Source organism: Pleurodeles waltl, chromosome 5, assembly GCF_031143425.1.
Source record: "Pleurodeles waltl isolate 20211129_DDA chromosome 5, aPleWal1.hap1.20221129, whole genome shotgun sequence".
Classification (NCBI taxonomy): Eukaryota; Metazoa; Chordata; class Amphibia; order Caudata; family Salamandridae; genus Pleurodeles; species Pleurodeles waltl.
The window spans coordinates 148541878-148561176 of record NC_090444.1 but is presented as its reverse complement, the minus strand read 5'-3'; positions in this window follow the sequence as shown (position 1 = coordinate 148561176).

Here is a 19299-nt window from a genome sequence, read left to right as displayed (position 1 = left end):
TGCGATGCATCAATATCACTCACGAGCGAGACCTTGCGTAGTTTCTCCTTCAGTCGGGTTGGCATGCGTCATTTCTTCTCTCTGCAGGAGAGAGATGTGTCGATCCGGTCAGCACTCTCGGGTCCGGGCAGGCCTTGCGTCATTTTTTCATGCCCAGCGGTGTTTGCGTCAGAAATCCAGCACCACGATGATCTGAAAACCACGCAGTGCGGGCTGCGATCTCACCAGCCTCCGTCAGCGATGCTGCGTGTCATTTCTCCAGCCGCGGGTGTCATCTTCCAGTCGCGTTGCAGCTGAGCGTCGTTTTTCAGCCAGCGGTGTGTCGATTTTTCAGCCGCAGATCAGAGTTGCATCAATCTTTTCCCCGCACGGCGGTCGATGCATGGATTTCTCACTCTTGGGCTGCCAGCTTCTCCTTTCAGGGTCCCAGGAACTGGATGGGTACCACTTGGCAGAATAGGAGTCTCAGCAGAGGCTCCAGGTGCTGGCAGAGAGAAGTCTTTGCTGTCCTTGAGACTTCAAACGACAGGAGACAAGCTCTAAATCAAGCCCTTGGAGAGTTCATCACAAAAAGGAAGGCAACACAAAGTCCAGTCTTTGTCCTCTAGCACAGGCAGAAGTAGCAACTGCAGGAGAGGTCCACAAAGCACAGTCACAGGGAGGGCAGCTCTTCTTCCTCAGCTCTTCAGCTCTTCTCCAGGCAGAGGTTCCTCTTGGTTTCCAGAAGTGTTCTCTAGCCTGTGGTTTTGGGTGCCCTTCTTATACCCATTTTGCCCTTTGAAGTAGGCCTACTTCAAAGCAAAGTCTCTCTTGTTTGTGAAATCCTGCCTTGTCCAGGCCAGGCCCCAGACACACACCAGGGGGTTGGAGACTGCATTGCGTGAGGGCAGGCACAGCCCTTTCAGGTGTGAGTGACCACTTCTCCCTTCCCTCCTAGCACAGATGGTTCATCAGGAAATGCAGATTACACCCCAGCTCCCTTTGTGTCACTGTCTAGTGAGAGGTGCAACTAGCCCAACTGTCAAACTGACCCAGATGGGGAATCCACAAACAGGCAGAGTCACAGAAATGGTTTAAGCAAGAAAATGCCCACTTTCTAAAAGTGGCATTTTCAAACACACAATCTTAAAATCAACTTTACTAAAAGATGTATTTTTAAATTGTGTGTTCAGAGACCCCAAACTCCACATGTCTATCCGCTCCCAAAGGGAATACACACTTTAATCATATTTAAAGGCAGCCCCCATGTTAACCTAAGAGAGGGATAGGCCTTGCAACAGTGAAACCCGAATTTGGCAGTATTTCACTGTTAGGACATATAAAACACATTTCTATATGTCCTACCTTAACCACACACTGCACCCTGCCCATGGGGCTACCTTGGGCCTACCTTGGGGGTGTCTTACATGTAAGAAAAGGGAAGTTTTAGGCCTGGCAAGATGGGAACACTTGCCAAGTCGAATTGTCAGGTTAAAACTGCACACACAGACACTGCAGTGGCAGGTCTGAGACATGATTTCAGAGCTACTATTGCAGGTGGCACAACCAGTGCTGCAGGCCCACTAGTAGCAGTTGATTTACAGGCCCTGGGCACCTCTAGTGCACTGTACTAGGGACTTACCAGTAAATCAAATATGCCAATCATGAATAAACCAATCAACCGTACAAATTACACAGAGAGCATATGCACTTTAGCACTGGTTAGCAGTGGTAAAGTGCTCAGAGTTCAAAAGCCAACAGAAACAGGTCAGAAAAAATAGGAGGCAGGAGGCAAAAATATTGGGGATGACCCTGCAAAAGGGAAAATTCCAACACAGCCTTGTAATAAGTGGGACCTCCCATTCAAGCAATTCTTGTATTTTTGCATGTGCTTCTGTGGCGGTAAACATAGTGGGCTGGTATAGCATGTGACTACTCAAATCAATTATGCTAGTTATATTGTGAATGCACATCACTTGCTCTCCTGTAGATTGTATGAATCCATTAATGAGTAATGGGTGACTGGAAACATAGCAAATGGTATTTGCTCCCACTTGATATAAATCTTTACCATTTATGGAATAGAGCAGTGGTTCCCAACCTGTGGTCCGGGGACCCCTGGGGGTCCGCAAAGCCTTCTCGGGGGTCCGCGACTGCTCAGAAAATTAAATAATATTAACAGTTTAGGTCCCCAATGACTCATTGGGAGGGTCCCCAGATTCCAATAATGATTCAGTGGGGGTCCCCGGGTTCCAGTAATGATAAAATGGGGGTCCTCAGAAGTCAAAAGGTTGGGAACCACTGGGATAGAGTAACCACTTGCATTCCCCTGATATAGGCCCTCATTCTGACCTTGGCGGGCGGCAGAGGCCGCCCGCCAAAGTCCCGCCGTCAGATTACCGTTCCGCGGTCGAAAGACCGCGGCGGTAATTCTGACTTTCCCGCTGGGCTGGCGGGCGGTCGCCTTCAGACAGCCCGCCAGCCCAGCGGGAAAGAGGCTTCCACGATGAAGCCGGCTCGGAATCGAGCCGGCGGAGTGGAAGCTGTGCGACGGGTGCAGTTGCACCCGTCGCGTATTTCACTGTCTGCGCAGCAGACAGTGAAATACATGTAGGGGCCCTCTTACGGGGGCCCCTGCAATGCCCATGCCAGTGGCATGGGCACTGCAGTGGCCCCCAGGGGCCCCGCGACCCCCCCTACCGCCATCCGGATCCCGGCGGTCCAACCGCCAGGATCTGGATGGCGGTAGGGGGGGTCGGAATCCCCGCGGCGGTGCAGCAAGCTGCGCCGCCGCGGAGGATTCAATGGGGCGGCGGTACACTGGCGGGACCCCGCCAGTGGTGCCGGTCCGACCGCGGCTTTACCGCCGCGGTCGGAATCCCCATTGGAGCACCGCCGGCCTGTCGGCGGTGCTCCCGCGGTCCTCCGCCCTGGCGGTCAAAGACCGCCAGGGTCAGAATGACCACCTGTGTGTGTAAACAAGGATCTAATACTCTTCCCATATGGGTGCATACCCACCCTTTCAGCCACTCTGCACATTGTGTTGGGTCTACGGTGTGGTTAGTCTGATCAATCCATGTTTTGTCTTTTTGTGGTACCCCCCAGGTTTCTTTTATGGGGAAAAATACAAAAGGACACCATATCTCTGGGGGATAATTACTCCTGGCTATATCAAAACGATCATTGCACATCTCTTCTTCATTGTATGGGTTTAACCCATACTCCTTCAGGTAGTTGTAATTGCTGCCTCCAATGTTCCACTTCAACTGGCCCCATTCTGCCTTAAATTCTGCATATTGTAGATTTACGATATTCTGCCTTAATATACACTGGACACCTTTAGATACCATGTGCGCATCTCTAAAAACATTTCCAAATTGTTCATCTGTAAAATTATGCCATTGCCAATCTCGATATAGTCCTCGCAAGACTTTCCATACCTCTTGCAAATGAGTTGGGCCCATTGAGATATGACCTTAATGGCTTCCCGTACTATATCCAGTGGATGACAATTTATTTCTGATGGACTCAACGTCAAAAGAGTTCAAGGCCCCCACTCCTATCCCTGTGGCTCCTGCTATTAGAGATCCTAAGTATCTCCTAATTTGTAATTTTGGTAAGGGCCATAATTGTGACATCCACTGTGCACATTGCGGATCATAATGTGAGCTATTGCCTTTAGTAACATTTATCTGCAGCATACCATGGTTAATTACACTTGCATGCAAAGCTCTCTTACATCCTATTTTCTATCTAATGATTGACTAATTGCCTAAATTACTAATCATACACTGTTCAGCTACATAATACATCCATGATGGAGGTTTAGAGCTTCGAGCTCCCTTTGTTTCATTACGCATAGTAATCACTACCATGTGCCCTGTGGAAATGTTTTGTTGCTAGATCACTCATATTGTACACATGGATACTCAAATGCTGGTACAAAAGGCACAATTACATTACAATATTTGCATATCGTATACAAGACCGGGTTTAACGCTTGCACCTTTGCAGGCGCTCCCTGTAACTCGTTCAGACCATTAGCATGTCAAATTTGTTGTCCAGTTTCTTTCCATAATGTTACCTTAGCTGCCATCCCTTTGCCTCTGTGACGGTTACATTACAAGTTGAGGTGTTTTCTTCATTATCAGTAGTGTTGGTTGCATGTCTTGCACAGATAACTTGGAGGTCATAGGTGGCGTTTCCTTGTATGTCTGGTCGCACCCATATTGCCCCCACAGTGGTGATCTTTAGAGTGAACAGGACCCACATCTTTGGCAACAGGTTCATTGTTCACGAACGTGGAGTGACTCCCACTGCAGGTACAAATACAGGCACATTAGAATTTCTCAATAGCACAACATATGTGCCCCCTACTCCTTGGCTTGATATTTCTCCTGCTTCTGTTTTTCTTCCTGGATGATGCACCCACACCTTTCTTCCAGTGTTTCCAAATCCTCCCTCGCCTCTTTGGGTAGTATCTGACGGTCCAGTTCTCTCCTCTACTTGTGCAATTTGTGCCTTTTCACAGATTAGCTGTGCAGTTCTGTCATGTGCTTAGTAAGTGATTAAGAGTTTAAAAGGAAAGCATTCCAACCCGCGCGTTTACAAGGTAGACGCGCAGATTAGAACTACTTGTCTTTGTGTTTTATTGTCTAACACAGTAAGCGTTCGGAGTGATGATTTTGTGGTTGGATCCTTCATGACAGCAATTCATAACATTGAGCCTACAGTTGCAGTAATCTTAATGTGGGTTAAACGTAATGAAAATACAAATGAATAGCCTGCTGTGGTTTATTAGAAACGGGTAGGTGATGAATTGTAAGTTGGAAGTAGAACGTAATGTAAAAATTATAGTTCTAACAAATCGATGTTTGCACATACAGTTACTTCAGACAATGTTATATTGTTTGCCCCTAGATTCATATAGATATATTTCATACCGAAGCATGGATTTAAACTATTATTCCAGTTGGGGACAGAAGGGTTTTTCTTAATGAGCCATAAAACCAAAAAAAAGGTAAAATTAAAACTATTAGTTCCTGGCCCTATAATTGCAACTTAATTACTAACTAAAGCATATCTATTGCTGTAGCCATTAACTGGCTGTATTTTCCAGGCAATCCAATATATTTAACACTAGAATGGACAATATGGTGGATGTCAAGCAGTATGTTGTTTTCTCCACCTGAAAGACCGTATATCTTCTATCACGACTCCTATCTAGAAACTTTGTCAGGTAACATGCATGACTATAATATATAAATGGGATTAGTCAGTCACGCATCACACGGCCTTATATTGGTTTGAACTGAGTTCTTGGGACCATAGGACATATGTTTGATTAATGAACAGCACGGGTGCCTATTAAAAAGTAGGAGCATGAGATGCATGTTATGGATATGATGGGAACCATCTGGTATAAAACTATATCTATCCTTTTTCTTGGTTTTTCTTCTGTTTTCTTTTCTGGTGCTTTTTGGGTATACCACAATAATGGAGTCTTTACGCATGTGTAACAGCTAGTGGTATTTTTAAACCTTGTTCTATGCATGTATGTTTGAGCATGGGTAGCTTATCTAGTGAATATATGTAACGATTTGGATATGGTACTCTACGATTACAAGGTTGTTGTTAGAAATGAGGTTTTTGGTTGGCAGTCAGGTTACTCTCTGTCCAAGCAAGAACCCTCACTCTAGTCAGGGTAAGTCACACACAATCCAAACTATACTGTGCCCACCCTCTGGTAGCTTGGCACGAGCAGTCAGGCTTCACTTAGAAGGCACTGTGTAAAGTATTTGTGCAATAAATCATACAATAACACAATATAGTACCACAAAAATACACCACACAGTGTTTGGAAAAATATAAAATATTTATCTGGATATTTGTAGGTCAACACAATAAAAGATGCAATAAGAATTTGTAGAGATATCACTGAAGGGTGATATAAAGTGTCTTATGTCTTTAAAAAGCAAACAAAGTCTGGAGTGGAAAATCTCTGCAGAGGGCCGCAGAGGAGGAGATGCGTGGAAAAATGGTGTGTGCGTCGGTTTCGCCCCTTCACACACAGACTTGCGTCATTATTTTTCACGCGGGGAGACGTGCGTCGTTCTGCGGGAAGAAAAATTGTGTGTGCGTCCGTTTCGCCACTTCACACACAGATTTACGTCGTTATTTTTCACTCTGGGAAGACGTGCGTCGTTTTCCGGCACGCGGGCCGACTCCTTCTGTGGTTCGCGGGATTACCAGATGTCCCAGGGTCTGTGCGTAGAATCCTAGGCTTGTTAACCGGCTGTGCGTTTTCCGGGGGGCTGTGCGTAGAATTTTCTTCCTCACGGCAGGCGTTGCGTCGATTTCCTCTCTGGAAGTCGTGCGGCGTTGTCCAGACGAGGCCGGGCGTCGAAGTTCCAGTCGCACCATAGGCATTGTGTCGAGCGGCGTCTTTCCGGATCGGCGTGCGGTTAATTTCTCACTGCGGAACAAGCTGTGCGTCTAATTTTTAGGTGCACACGGCCTCCAGTTGAAAGAAAGAAGTCTTTTTGGTCCTGAGACTTCAGAAAACCGGAGGCAAGTTCTATCCAAGCCCTTGGAGAGCACTTTTACAGCCAGACAAGAGTTCAGCAAGGCAGCAGGCAAACAGCAAGGCTGCAGTCCTTTGTGGAAAGCAGACAGGTGAGTTCTTTGAGCAGCCAGGCAGTTCTTCTTGGCAGGATGTAGGTTCTGGTTCTGGTTTCTTCTCCAGCAAGTGTCTGAGGTGGTAGGGCAGAGGCCCTGTTTTATACCCAAATGTGCCTTTGAAGTGGGGGAGACTTCAAAGAGTTGCTTAGAAGTGCACCAGGTCCCCTTTCAGTTCAATCCTGTCTGCCAGGGTCCCAGTAGGGGGTGTGGCAGACCTTTGTGTGAGAGCAGGCCCTCCACCCTCCCAGCCCAGGAAGACCCATTCAAAATGCAGATGTATGCAAGTGAGGCTGAGTATCCTGTGTTTTGGGTGTGTCTGAGTGAATGCACAAGGAGATATCAACTAAACCTAGCCAGACGTGGATTGTAAGGCACAGAAAGATTTAAGTGCAAAGAAATGCTCACTTTCTAAAAGTGGCATTTCTAGAATAGTAATATTAAATCCGACTTCGCCAGTCAGCAGGATTTTGTATTACCATTCTGGCCATACTAAATATGACCTTCCTGCTCCTTTCAGATCAGCAGCTGCCACTTCAACAATGTTTGGGGGCAGCCCCAATGTTAGCCTATGAAGGGAGCAGGTCTCACAGTAGTGTAAAAACGAATTTAGGAGTTTTACACTACCAGGACATGTAAACTACACAGGTACATGTCCTGCCTTTTACCAACACAGCACCCTGCTCTAGGGATTACCTAGGGCACACATTAGGGGTGACATATGCAGAAAAAGGGGAGTTTTAGGCTTGGCAAGTACTTTTAAATGCCAAGTCAAAGTGGCAGTGAAACTGCACACACAGGCCTTGCAATGGCAGGCCTGAGACAAGGTTAAGGGGCTACTTAAGTGGGTGGCACAACCAATGCTGCAGGCCCACTAGTAGCATTTAATCTACAGGCCCTAGGCACATACAGTGCACATTACTAGGGACTTATAGGTAAATTAAATAGTCCAATTGGGTATGGTCCAATGTTACCATGTTTAAAGGGAGAGAGCATATGCACTTTAGCACTGGTTAGCAGTGGTAAAGTGCGCAGAGTCTAAAAACCAGCAAAAATGAGGTCAGAAAAAGAGAAGGAGGAAGGCAAAAAGTCTGGGGATAACCCTGCAGAAGGGCCATTTCCAACAAATCCCCCTTCCAGCCCAAAGCCAGGGTAGACTAATCAACACTCTGATGGACTTCCCTGCTTAAGGCGATAGAACATGGACAATGGCCCGCTACTGCAGGGGCACTTGCCAGTTCTACGCCTATCTGAACTCAGTGAGGCTTCTTTGTCTATACTCTCTGGGACCACTGAACTGGCCCATGGGGAACCCTTCTCATCACCGGAGGATCCCATCTGTAAAGCTCCTAACTTTAATTTGCTTACAGATGCATCCCAGTATGCAGACAGTACCACCATGGACAACAAAGTGATGTGGCCCATTCCATTCCTTGGGTCTGACTTCTGTCCCCAACCCAGGGAAAGCTCTGCCCTCAAGGACAGAAACCAACAGATGCCACTGATAGCTGTCAGTGTCGTGAGCCAGGCCCCAGACCATCCACTGCTAGGTGGAGACCCTGAGGGGGGCCATTGGATGAGCTTCTCCTCCAGCTGGGGGGCTGGTAGGGAGCTCTTAAGGGGCTCCTGAAGCATCCCAGAATGGGGGGCAGTAGCCTCAGGGGTCTTGCACCCATTCTCCATTCTCACCAGGTCAGGCGTGGGTCCCTGATACTGGTCACTCAGCCCAGGGTCTGTACCCTGAGGCTGAACAGGGGACTTGGGTGAGTCCTTCCTCACCGTGCCTCCCCATCTGGGCTCACATACCCTCCTCTGGGGAGTGGTACTGCCAGACATCTGAACTGTCAGGGCACCCTTAGGGGTCAACCCTCTCAGCTCTCCTGACACTAAGGGAAACTCATTCCACAGAATGCAGTCAATGGGCAGCTGGGGACTAACTATGACCCACCTCTGGGTCACCTCCCCACCCCACTCTAGGAGACACCCGGGCCATGGGGCGGAAGAAATCTTCCCCAATGGCTGGAGTCACTCTACACACCTGTCCGGTGTACTGCTCTGGTGACACTAGTCTCTCCATAATCATGGTAAGACTAGCCCCTGTGTCTCTGAGAGCGGTGACTGGGACCCCATTCACTCCAACCTGGTGGAAGTGACGACTCCCACCCTCAGGGATCACCAGTTTACCCCCTGAGTCCACCTCCCAACTAAAGGAGATGAAGGCATGGTCTACGACCTGCCCCTGGGACTACTTTCTCCTAAGGCCACATGGGCCACCCCTGTAGAGGTCCCAATACTGGGTGAGTTCTTTGGACAGACAGAGTCCCCCTTCCTGTGTCCTAGCTGGGAACACTCAAAGCAGCGGGGTTGGGAATGGGATGCTTTGGGCCACTGCCCACCAGAACCACCACCCTGTTTCTCAGATGGGGCATGGGAACCCTTTCCTCCCCCTTACTCTGGGACTCGTCTGGGTCATCTCTAACCTCTTCCTCACTCTGTTGGGGGGAACCGGAACCACCCTTCTTGGGGTCACTCCCAGATACCTTTTTGGACACTCTGGTGCTAGCCCAGAGGTCCGCCTCCTCAGCAAGCTTCCTGGGATCCGTCAGCTTACTGTCTACTAGGTGCTGGCACAACTCTGTAAAACAAATACTGAGCATATGCTCTCTCAGAATCAAATTATATAATCCTGTGTAATCATCTACTTTGCAGCCCGCACCCATCCCTTCAGTGCCGTACTGGAAAAGAAAAAGAAATCTACCCATGTTTGTGTGGATAGTTTGGTGCTGTCCCTGAACCTCTGATGGTATTTCTCAGGGGTCAGCCCAAACTTGGCAAGTAAAATGGCTTTCTGAAGTGGGTATGTGTTTTGATCCTTTATGTCCAAGGTGAGAAGTGTGTCCCTCCCCAAAGGCGGCACATAACCCCACATAGCTGTACCCCATTGCCCTTCAGGAACCTCATAAGCCCTTAGTGCAACTTCATAAGCAGCTAACCATTTATCTATGTCGTCTCCCACCACAAAACTGGGCACCACATTTTTGGGTATACTAACCTTCTTTTCTCCAGCAGGTCCTGTCTGTATGCTGCCACCATTACTGCTGGATTCAGACTGTCTCGCCTTGATCTCCAGCTCCTTGAGACTCACTTCATGAGCCAACAATAGTTTATTTTCAGCCAAAGCTCTCTCAGCTGCTGCTTCAGCTCTTTCAGCTTCCACCTGTTTGGCTGCTCTTTCAGCCTCAGCTTGTTTGGCTTCTCTCTCAGCCTTCCTTTCCTCCTGTTGGGCCTCAATTTTCCGTTTTGCCATTTGCAATTGGAAATCCCTCTCTTCTCTCCTTTCCTCTGCGGTCAGGCTTTGCTCAGAGACACTGCTCCCTGGTCTGGAAGGGGGCACCATTGCAGTGGTAACATTACCCACTGATGGCAATACATCCTCTGAGAGGCCATTTTCTGGCTCCTCTTCCTCATCATCCTCCTCTAAATGGGCTTCTGCCCAGGCCCTCAGCGCCACTTGAAAGTCCTCCTTTTTGGAGGCCCCTTGGCTGGGTACACTAATCTCCCTGCAGAACCCTTTTAGCTGTTTGACGGTATATGTCTCCAACAGGGCTAGGTCCAAATCTCCTACGTGAGACCCAGCAAGAGACATGTTGAGTGAGGATTTAGTTTTTGAAAATTGTCAGGAAAAACGAATTTGCAAAAAGAGATAAAAATCAAGTTGACCTTCAACTGTGGGTAGGTAGTGAAATACTTAGCTACTGTATGTCACTGCACAAATACAAGTCCTATCCTCACCACTGATCACCAGTGTCAGAAATGGGGATTTTGGTTGGCAGTCAGGTTACCCTCTGTCCAAGCAAGAACCCTCATTCTAGTCAGTGTAAGTCACACACAATCCAAATTATCCTGTGCCCACCCTGTGGTAGCTTGGCACGAGCAGTCAGGCTTCACTTAGAAGGCAATGTGTAAAGTATTTGTGCAATAAATCATACAATAACACAATATAGTACCACAAAAATACACCACACAGTGTTTGGAAAAATATAGAATATTTATCTGGATGTTTGTAGGTTAACACAATAAAAGATGCAATAAGAATTTGTCGAGATATCACTGAAGGGTGATATAAAGTGTCTTATGTCTTTAAAAAGCAAACAAAGTCTCTTTCAAGCACAAAGTACCTGGTTTGGAGTGGAAAATCTCCGCAGAGGGCCGCAGAGGAGGAGATGAGTGGAAAAATGGTGTGTGCGTCGGTTTCGCCCCTTCACACACAGACTTGTGTCATTATTTTTCACGCGGGGAGACGTACGTCGTTCTGCAGGAAGAAAAATGGTGTGTGAGTCGGTTTTGCCCCTTCACACACGGACTTGCGTCATTATTTTTCCCTCTGGGAAGACTTGCGTCGTGTTCCGGAACGCGGGCCGACTCCTTCTGTAGTTCGCGGGATTACCAGATGTCCCAGGGTCTGTGCGTGGAATCCTAGGCTTGTTAACCGGCTCCACGTCGTTCCGGGGGGCTGTGCGTGGAATTTTCTTCCTCACGGCAGGCATCGCGTTGATTTCCTCTCTGGAAGTCGGGCGGTGTTGTCCAGGCGAGGCCGTGCGTCGAAGTTCCGGTCGCACCGTAGGCGTCGTGTCGAGCGGCGTCTTTCCGGATCGGCGTGCGGTGAATTTCTCACTGCGGAACAAGCTGTGTGTCAAATTTTTCGTCGCACACGGCGTCCAGTTGAAAGAAAGAAGTCTTTTTGGTCCTGAGACTTCAGAAAACAAGAGGCAAGCTCTATCCAAGCCCTTGGAGAGCACTTTTACAGCCAGACAAGAGTTCAGCAAGGCAGAAGGCCAACAGCAAGGCAGCAGTCCTTGGTAGAAAGCAGACAGGTGAGCTATTTGAGCAGCCAGGCAGTTCTTCTTGGCAGGATGTAGGTTCTGGTTCAGGTTTCTTCTCCAGCAAGTGTCTGAGGTGGTAGGGCAGAGGCCCTGTTTTATACCCAAATGTGCCTTTGAAGTGGGGGAGACTTCAAAGAGTTGCTTAGAAGTGCACCAGGTCCCCTTTCAGTTCAATCCTGTCTGCCAGGGTTCCAGTAGGGTGTGTGGCAGTCCTTTGTGTGAGAGCAGGCCCTCCACCCTCCCAGCCCAGGAAGACCCATTCAAAATGCAGATGTATGCAAGTGAGGCTGAGTACCCTGTGTTTGGGGGGTGTCTGAGTGAATGCACAAGAAGCTGTCAACTAAACCTAGCCAGACGTGGAGTGTAAGGCACAGAAAGATTTAAGTGCAAAGAAATGCTCACTTTCTAAAAGTGGCATTACTAGAATAGTAATATTAAATCCGACTTCACCAGTCAGCAGGATTTTGTATTACCATTCTGGCCATACTAAATATGACCTTCCTGCTCCTTTCAGATCAGAAGCTGCCACTTCAACAATGTATGAGGGCAGCCCCAATGTTAGCCTATGAAGGGAGCAGGCCTCACAGTAGTGTAAAAACGAATTTAGGAGTTTTACACTACCAGGACATGTAAACTACACAGGTATATGTCCTGCCTTTTACCCACACAGCACCCTGCTCTAGGGGGTTACCTAGGGCACACATTAGGGGTGACATATGTAGAAAAAGGGGAATTTTAGGCTTGGCAAGTACTTTCAAATGCCAAGTCGAAGTGGCAGTGAAACTGCACACAAAGGCCTTGCAATGGCAGGCCTGAGACAAGGTTAAGGGGCTACTTAAGTGGGTGGCACAACCAATGCTGCAGGCCCACTAGTAGCATTTAATCTACAGGCCCTAGGCACATACGGTGCACATTACTAGGGACTTATAGGTAAATTAAATAGTCCAATTGGGTATGATCCAATGTTGCCATGTTTAAAGGGAGAGAGCACATGCACTTTAGCACTGGTTAGCAGCGGGAAAGTGCAGAGAGTCTAAAAACCAGCAAAAATGAGGTCAGAAAAAGAGAAGGATGAAGGCAAAAAGTCTGGGGATAACCCTGCAGAAGGGCCATTTCCAACAGTTGTGTTTTTGATGTGTTCTATATACTAGATATCATCTTATATGACAAATATCAAGGAATCAACATTTTGTGCAATATATGTGTCCGCCCTAAGGCAGGGGTATCTATTTTGGAAATGCAAAACTGGGAACGGCCCTGATGAAGGTGGTCTCCATATGAGAGGATCCCCGATACGTGCGTAGGCTCTTAGTTCCTACTATGTTTTTGTAATGGTGTATAAAACTATTGATGTATTGAAAAAAATTGTTGTTTGTATATATGTATATAGATTTATAATATATCATATTGCTGTTATAATATTTTTTTTAGCTATTTTTGTATGAATTTTGGATAACTATTTATAACATAGGAATTTGGTGTGCATGTGGTATGACTGATTTAATTCATTGTTAACAATGTATTTGATATGATACAATAAAATATGAATACAATTATTATATGTCTTCACAAAATGAGATTTATTTTTATGAAAGCCATGAATTGGATGTAGCCTAGGACAGGACATGTAGCTATCAAAATAAATGTGGACATACATTATCATATGATTGTTGTTATATTGTGACCCTTTGTTGTATATTTATACACAAAGTACAATTCTAGAGTAGCCTTTTTTCTCTTGTAGCTTTAGCTTCTATTTCCCTGGACTAGCTAATATATTATTTTCAGGGACCCTTTTGTTTAGAATGTGCTTAGTATGGTACAGATGCTTCCCCTTGATTGTGTAGCAATACCTTGATTTCTCCCCTGTAATCCGGGTCAAGAACTCCTCCTAGTACTGATACACCCTTAATGGCTAGACGTGAGCATGGAGAAATCCTACCATATGATCCTGCTGGCCCTTTTATTCCTATCCTATGTCTGTCCTACCTGAATCTCTCCTCTCTCCAGTGCAAATAAATCCAGTCTGACACTGCCGGGAGTAGCCTGTAAAGGAAGTCCGGATCGGGGGTCTGTCTTCCAAGTGATTATAGTGGGTGTTGATTCAGTGCCCTGTCATTCTGATAAATGGAGTCTGCTATCCCATTGACCTATTATTTAACTCAAATAGTGCTTTGTCCAGAATGCTGATCCAACCTTTCAAGCTCTGGTGCATTGACAACTTTCTCAACTGCTCTCTTAATAATCTGTTATATCTCTCAATCATTCCTCATACCTGTGGGTAATGACTAAGATGTAATACCCATCGGACCCTCTGCTCCTGAGCCCAATCCTGTACAGCCTTCCCTGAAAAGTGTGTGCCACTATCTGTTTGGATCTCTTCTGGCACTCCGTAGTGTCTTATCAGGTAGTCTAACCCTCGCAAAGTGGACTTTTGATCTGCAGACTTGCAAGGCATGCTCAACATGAGACAGGAATATGTATCAACCATTGTCAGCACATAGTTCTTGCCTTCCTCCTTCGGCAATGGTCGGATATAGTCCATTTGCCACAATGTGACGGCAGCAGTTCCTCTTTTGATGTGTACGCTTGGTCTCTTGCGCAAGGGCATCTGTCTGATCTGGTTACAGGTAGGGCACTCTTTCACTGGTTGTTGCACTTGTTCTTTGGTGACTGGAATCTGTTGCTGTTGTGCCCATTCATATATACCATTTTCTCCTGGATGCCCTGAAGTTGCATGAGCCCAGTTTGCTGAGGCATCTTCAGGATAGTTGTTAATGACCACTAATAGTATTTTGGTCTATGATCCACCTCATCATTGAAAAGAGATGCAAGAGAGGTTTCAGATGAACAGTGGGCATCTACGTGACCCACGTAGATCTGACACTAATGCCCTTTCTTCCACATCTATTCCCATAGCCACTCACCACCCCAGATAGGGGTGCTTTGATTTTCCAACCCTCTCTGTGCCAGATCAGTGCCCAGCTCACCAGTCCTTGATAAGTGGCCCAAGTGTCAGTATACACAAATGTTTTCTCTCCAACAGGGGCTTGTTCGATCAAGGTGGTCACTGCTTGAAACTCAGCAAACTGGCTCGAACTGTTGTCTCCTCCTCCCAGCAACAGTGTCTCTGTGGCAGGTTGAAATGCGACTGCCTGCCACTGCCATTTGCTTTGCTGGAATGGAGTGGTCCCATTGGTAAAGCATGCATTTTGCTGCTCTTCCTCACTGAGTTTCTCGAACGTCGTGGCAGTCTTGAAGGGAGAGGTCTCTATCTCAGCTGTTTCCTGTAGAGGGGCTATTGTCTGCAATGCCACAGCCCCCAACATATCTTCTTGTAGCTAAGAGACACCTACGGGTCCGGGCTTTGATCTCTGCTGCAGATACCATTTCCACTTTACAATAGTAGACTCCTGAGCTCTACCTACTTTAGCACCTGCTCCTCCTTCCCTAACCCAGCCTAATAGAGGAACCTGTGTTAATAAGGTTACTGGTCAATCCCCAGTGATTCATTCTGTTTCCACTAATGCCCAGTATGCCCTGCTAACTCCTTCCCTAAAGGGTTGTAGTTGCTTATTGATGGTGTCATCCGTCTGGACCAGAATCCCTGTGGAACCTTCCTTTTCCCTTGCCTTTGCCACAAACTCCACACTGCCACATCATCCTGTACCATCACTTCTAACTTGAATGGGTCTCCTTCAGTGATCAGGCCTGTGGCAAAATAATTCTGCAGTGCATCTTTTGCTGCTTGAAAGGCTTCTTGCTGCTCAGCCTTCCACTGAAAGGTGTGCTTTTTCCTGATTACCTAGTACAGTGGTCTCAGTATCAGCCCTAAGTGTGAAATGTGTTGTCTCCAAAAGCCCATCAACTGAAAGAATTGTTGTGCTTCCGCCCTGGTTGTGTGAACTTTAAGCTGCTGCACGGCATCAATCACTTTCTGTGGTATCCTTTTCACTAGCCCCAACCAGATAGCACTTAAGATTTTCACTTCTTGCGCGGGACCCTTTTCCTTTTTAGATTGATGTTCCACCCTCTCTGCTGTAAGTACTCAATTAGTCTTTCCAATGTCTCAGAGACCTGCTCTTTATTGTCCCCGGTAATCATGATGTCATTTATGTAATGTGCCATACTGGTGTTTCCTGCTGAGAAGTTAGCTTAGTCCCTAGCTATCATTCCATGACACAAAGTGGGGCTGTGCACATACCCCATGTGGTGTCTTCATAAAGTATATTGTCTATCTTGCCAAGTCACAGCGAATTGATCCTGACTAGCTTCATCAATCTGGATGGAGAAGAATGCATTGGCTAAGTCTATCACTGCATGCCACTCCCCCACTTCTCTGCTCAGCTTCTCAATCAAAGTAATGATGTCGGGCACCACCATCGCCAGCGGTGGGGCTACTTTGTTCAATTACCGGTAGTCAACAGTCATTCTATATGTATTATCTGGTTGCTTCAGAGGCCATAAAGGGGAATTTAAAGGGCTCACAGTTGGCCTGAGGACACCCGCTTTTAACAACCCTTGTATGGTTTTTGAAATCTCTTTATGCCCTCCCGGTATACAATACTGTTTGATACATACTGGCTCAGCCGCAGAGGGCACATGCAAAGAGTTCCACTTAACATGCAACCAAGATTTTTCAGGTTTCTGTACTTGTATGCTCCTGACGCCAAAAGAGAACGTTCCCTAATTTGTTTCAGCAGTTTTGCCTAGTAACAAGTCCATACCAATGATGTATTCCGGCACCTCGGCTGCCAATACCTTGGTGGTGAATGGGGGCCCCTTACTGATCAACAGCTTAAATCCAACAGGTTTTGCCTCTGTCTCTGCACCCCCATAACCACTGATAATTACACTTTTCCCAGGTAACTTTCATAGGTTTCCATTTATTAGAGACACTTCTGCACTGGTATCGAGCAATGCTATGACATGCTGTCTTCCCTTTGGGTAATAGATGGTAAGAGGTACAGACAGCCTCCTATTCCTGGGGTTTACCTCCTGCACTGTTCAAACCCCTAGGGTTCGGCCTGACCTTAATAGGGGCTCCGAAATTTCCCAGCCATCATTGGGAAGATCAGGGTACAAGATGGAAAGCGGTACCTTTTCTTCCCTTATTCTGTGACCCTGCTTTATATTCATCCATATCCTCCGCAGGGGGTGCAGAGGGCTGCTCCCCTGCGGGAACACCTTTCTTTTTTCTAACGCTGTGTTTCCCTCCATTTACTGAGCAAGTAACTGGTGGTATTTCCATCTATTTCCTCCTTTTTCGCCACCGGCTTCAGTCAATCTATCCACATCTGTCGTCTTAACTGTATCGAGGGCTCTACCCCTCTGTTCCTGCTGTTCTGACCTTCAGCTTGAGCTGATCTCTGCCTATCCAGCCCTTCAGTTGTGCCATCAACAGTACCACTTCTCCTACGGGCTGCCCCTGTGCTGGTCCTACCAGGGCTAACAAGGCTCCTTTCACCTTGTGGGGGTGCGTTCCTGATCAAACGCACTCCAATTCCTGCAGTCAATGGCTCTACATCAGATCCTGCGAACTATTGGGAATATAAAGCAGTCTGCATCTCCATTTCTCTCAATTGCTCAGTCGCTTCTGCAATCGTCTGCCAAGGTCCCCAACTTTCCTCTACATCCATAGCAGTCGGGTATCACTGTTTCAGTCCCTCCATCAACCATCCCATAAGGGAATACGTCTGTTGCCCCTGCGCACCTCGCAGCTTCTGTCCTAGCATGGCATGTGTTGTGACAGATCTCATTTTCAATAGTTCTCCAGGTGACGAGAATGTCCCATCTGCCCCAGTGTCCCACAACCTCACTAGCCATTTAAATAGGGGCTCCCCTGGCTTTTGCCCAAACATGTGTGTTATTTCCAATATCTCACTTACTGTGTAGTCTCTCACCAAACAAGTATTTTGCACTTGTCCACCACCTACTCCTTTTGACTTGTTCTATAGAAGGGGACGAGCTTCTAAAGCTTCCCCCTCCTCGCTTACATTCTGTTTCCTTTCATCGACATCCCCAGACAATTCTGCTACATGTAGTTCAACCTCCTCATCCCAGTCCCACTCATCACTGCCTGATACTGATCCGTCCCAGGTACTGGGATTCCTTGCGCACCAACGCTCTCACTCGCACTGCTGATGGTGCCCTAGACTTACCTTTATGTTTCTACTGAGCCACTCGCACGGCTAACGCTGTGCACCTCACCGCCATCTGATCACCACGAGTTACAGCACTTTCCACAGCTTCTCTAATGATTAATTGTCTTTCATGAAAAGCAGCAATTTCATCTCACAGTTTCCTTATTTTTGGCCATCTTGAGTTAATGTCAGTTTATATGCTGTACGGAGTGCAGACAGGAAAAGCCATTAAATTGTTCTGCGGCTCTCAGCTCTAATAATTTCCCTCCACTTAACTTTATGCTGTCTACTGCACTCCCTACCAAAAGAGGAGTCACTTTCTCATCTAACATCTCCCAAAGAACTGGTGCTGTCAATCAGTTCAGGATCTCTGCAACGCCAAAAAACTGGTCTGTTGACACCCACCCGGGAAGAGACCTACTCTCTGCTGTCTTCTGCCCTTCGGCTTTGCCCTTGTTGTGCCCTAACAGAGGCATTATTGTTTTATCATCCCACTTCTGACACCAATTGAATTGAATTGACTATTGATTGCCAGTAATCAATAATGGGGACTGATGACAAAACAATAAAGGCACTCGGTAAGAAGCAACACACATACAGGTGAGGCCACTGCTCAATGCTTTTTTAATAGAACTATGTCACAACAATACAAAACGCTTGTAATAGTGATCAATTGCAAGGTTTAGATTGAAGTAAAGCAACAGAGTCAGGCCCTGAAAACCGCCTTAAAACTTAACTTGCTGGAATGCCGGGAAGCCTGATCAGTCTCTTGCTCTCTGTCTCTCCCTCTATTCATCTTCGTCTGTGTATCAGTTCTTCTTTGGTTGCTAGTAGATGTGGCTTGGCCAAGGAATGATGGCTTGCAGGCTGACGGCAGTTCAGATGACTCCATTTGTGAGCTTCCTCAAGGTGCGAATCTGTGCTTCTTTATACACTAAAAGCTGACTTATGCAATGTTCAGTGATATTCCATTTGCTTCTCTCAGTTTCTGGTACTGTTGTCAATATTTACCATTTTGTTCTTACCTATCCATCATGCTCTTTAGTTTGATATAGTAAACAAGATAGCAGGGCCTTAAGAATGTTTAAAGTAAGCGCCATACACTTATAACAGGTTAGTACGATAAGCAGACCATCTTGTACGCCTGCAGAACATCATATCTTAGAAATGTTGAAAACAAGTGTCTGGTGCTCTACAGAACATCATGGCCCTCATTTCAACATTGGCGGGCGGCAAGCGCCGCCCGCAAAGTTGAATCCGCTGCGCGGCCGCCAATAGGGCCCCACTCCTGTGGTGGCTATTTGGAGATCCCTCCTGGGCCAGCGGTCGGAAACCTACTTTCCGCCCACTGGCCCAGCAGGGATCTCAGCCGCAACACAGGAGCTGTGTCCAAATGGAGCCGGCGGTGTTGCAGCAGTGCGACGGGTGCAGTCGCAGACTGTGAAAAGCTCCATGGGGCCGTGGCAGGGGGCCCCGCAACTCCCCTTTCCGCTAGCCTTTTCATGGCGGTCATACCACCATGAAAAGGCTGGCAGGAGGGGGACTCATAATCCCCTGGGCAGCGCTGCCCTGGGGGATTACAACCGCCGGGACCAATGTGGCGGGAAACCGCCGGT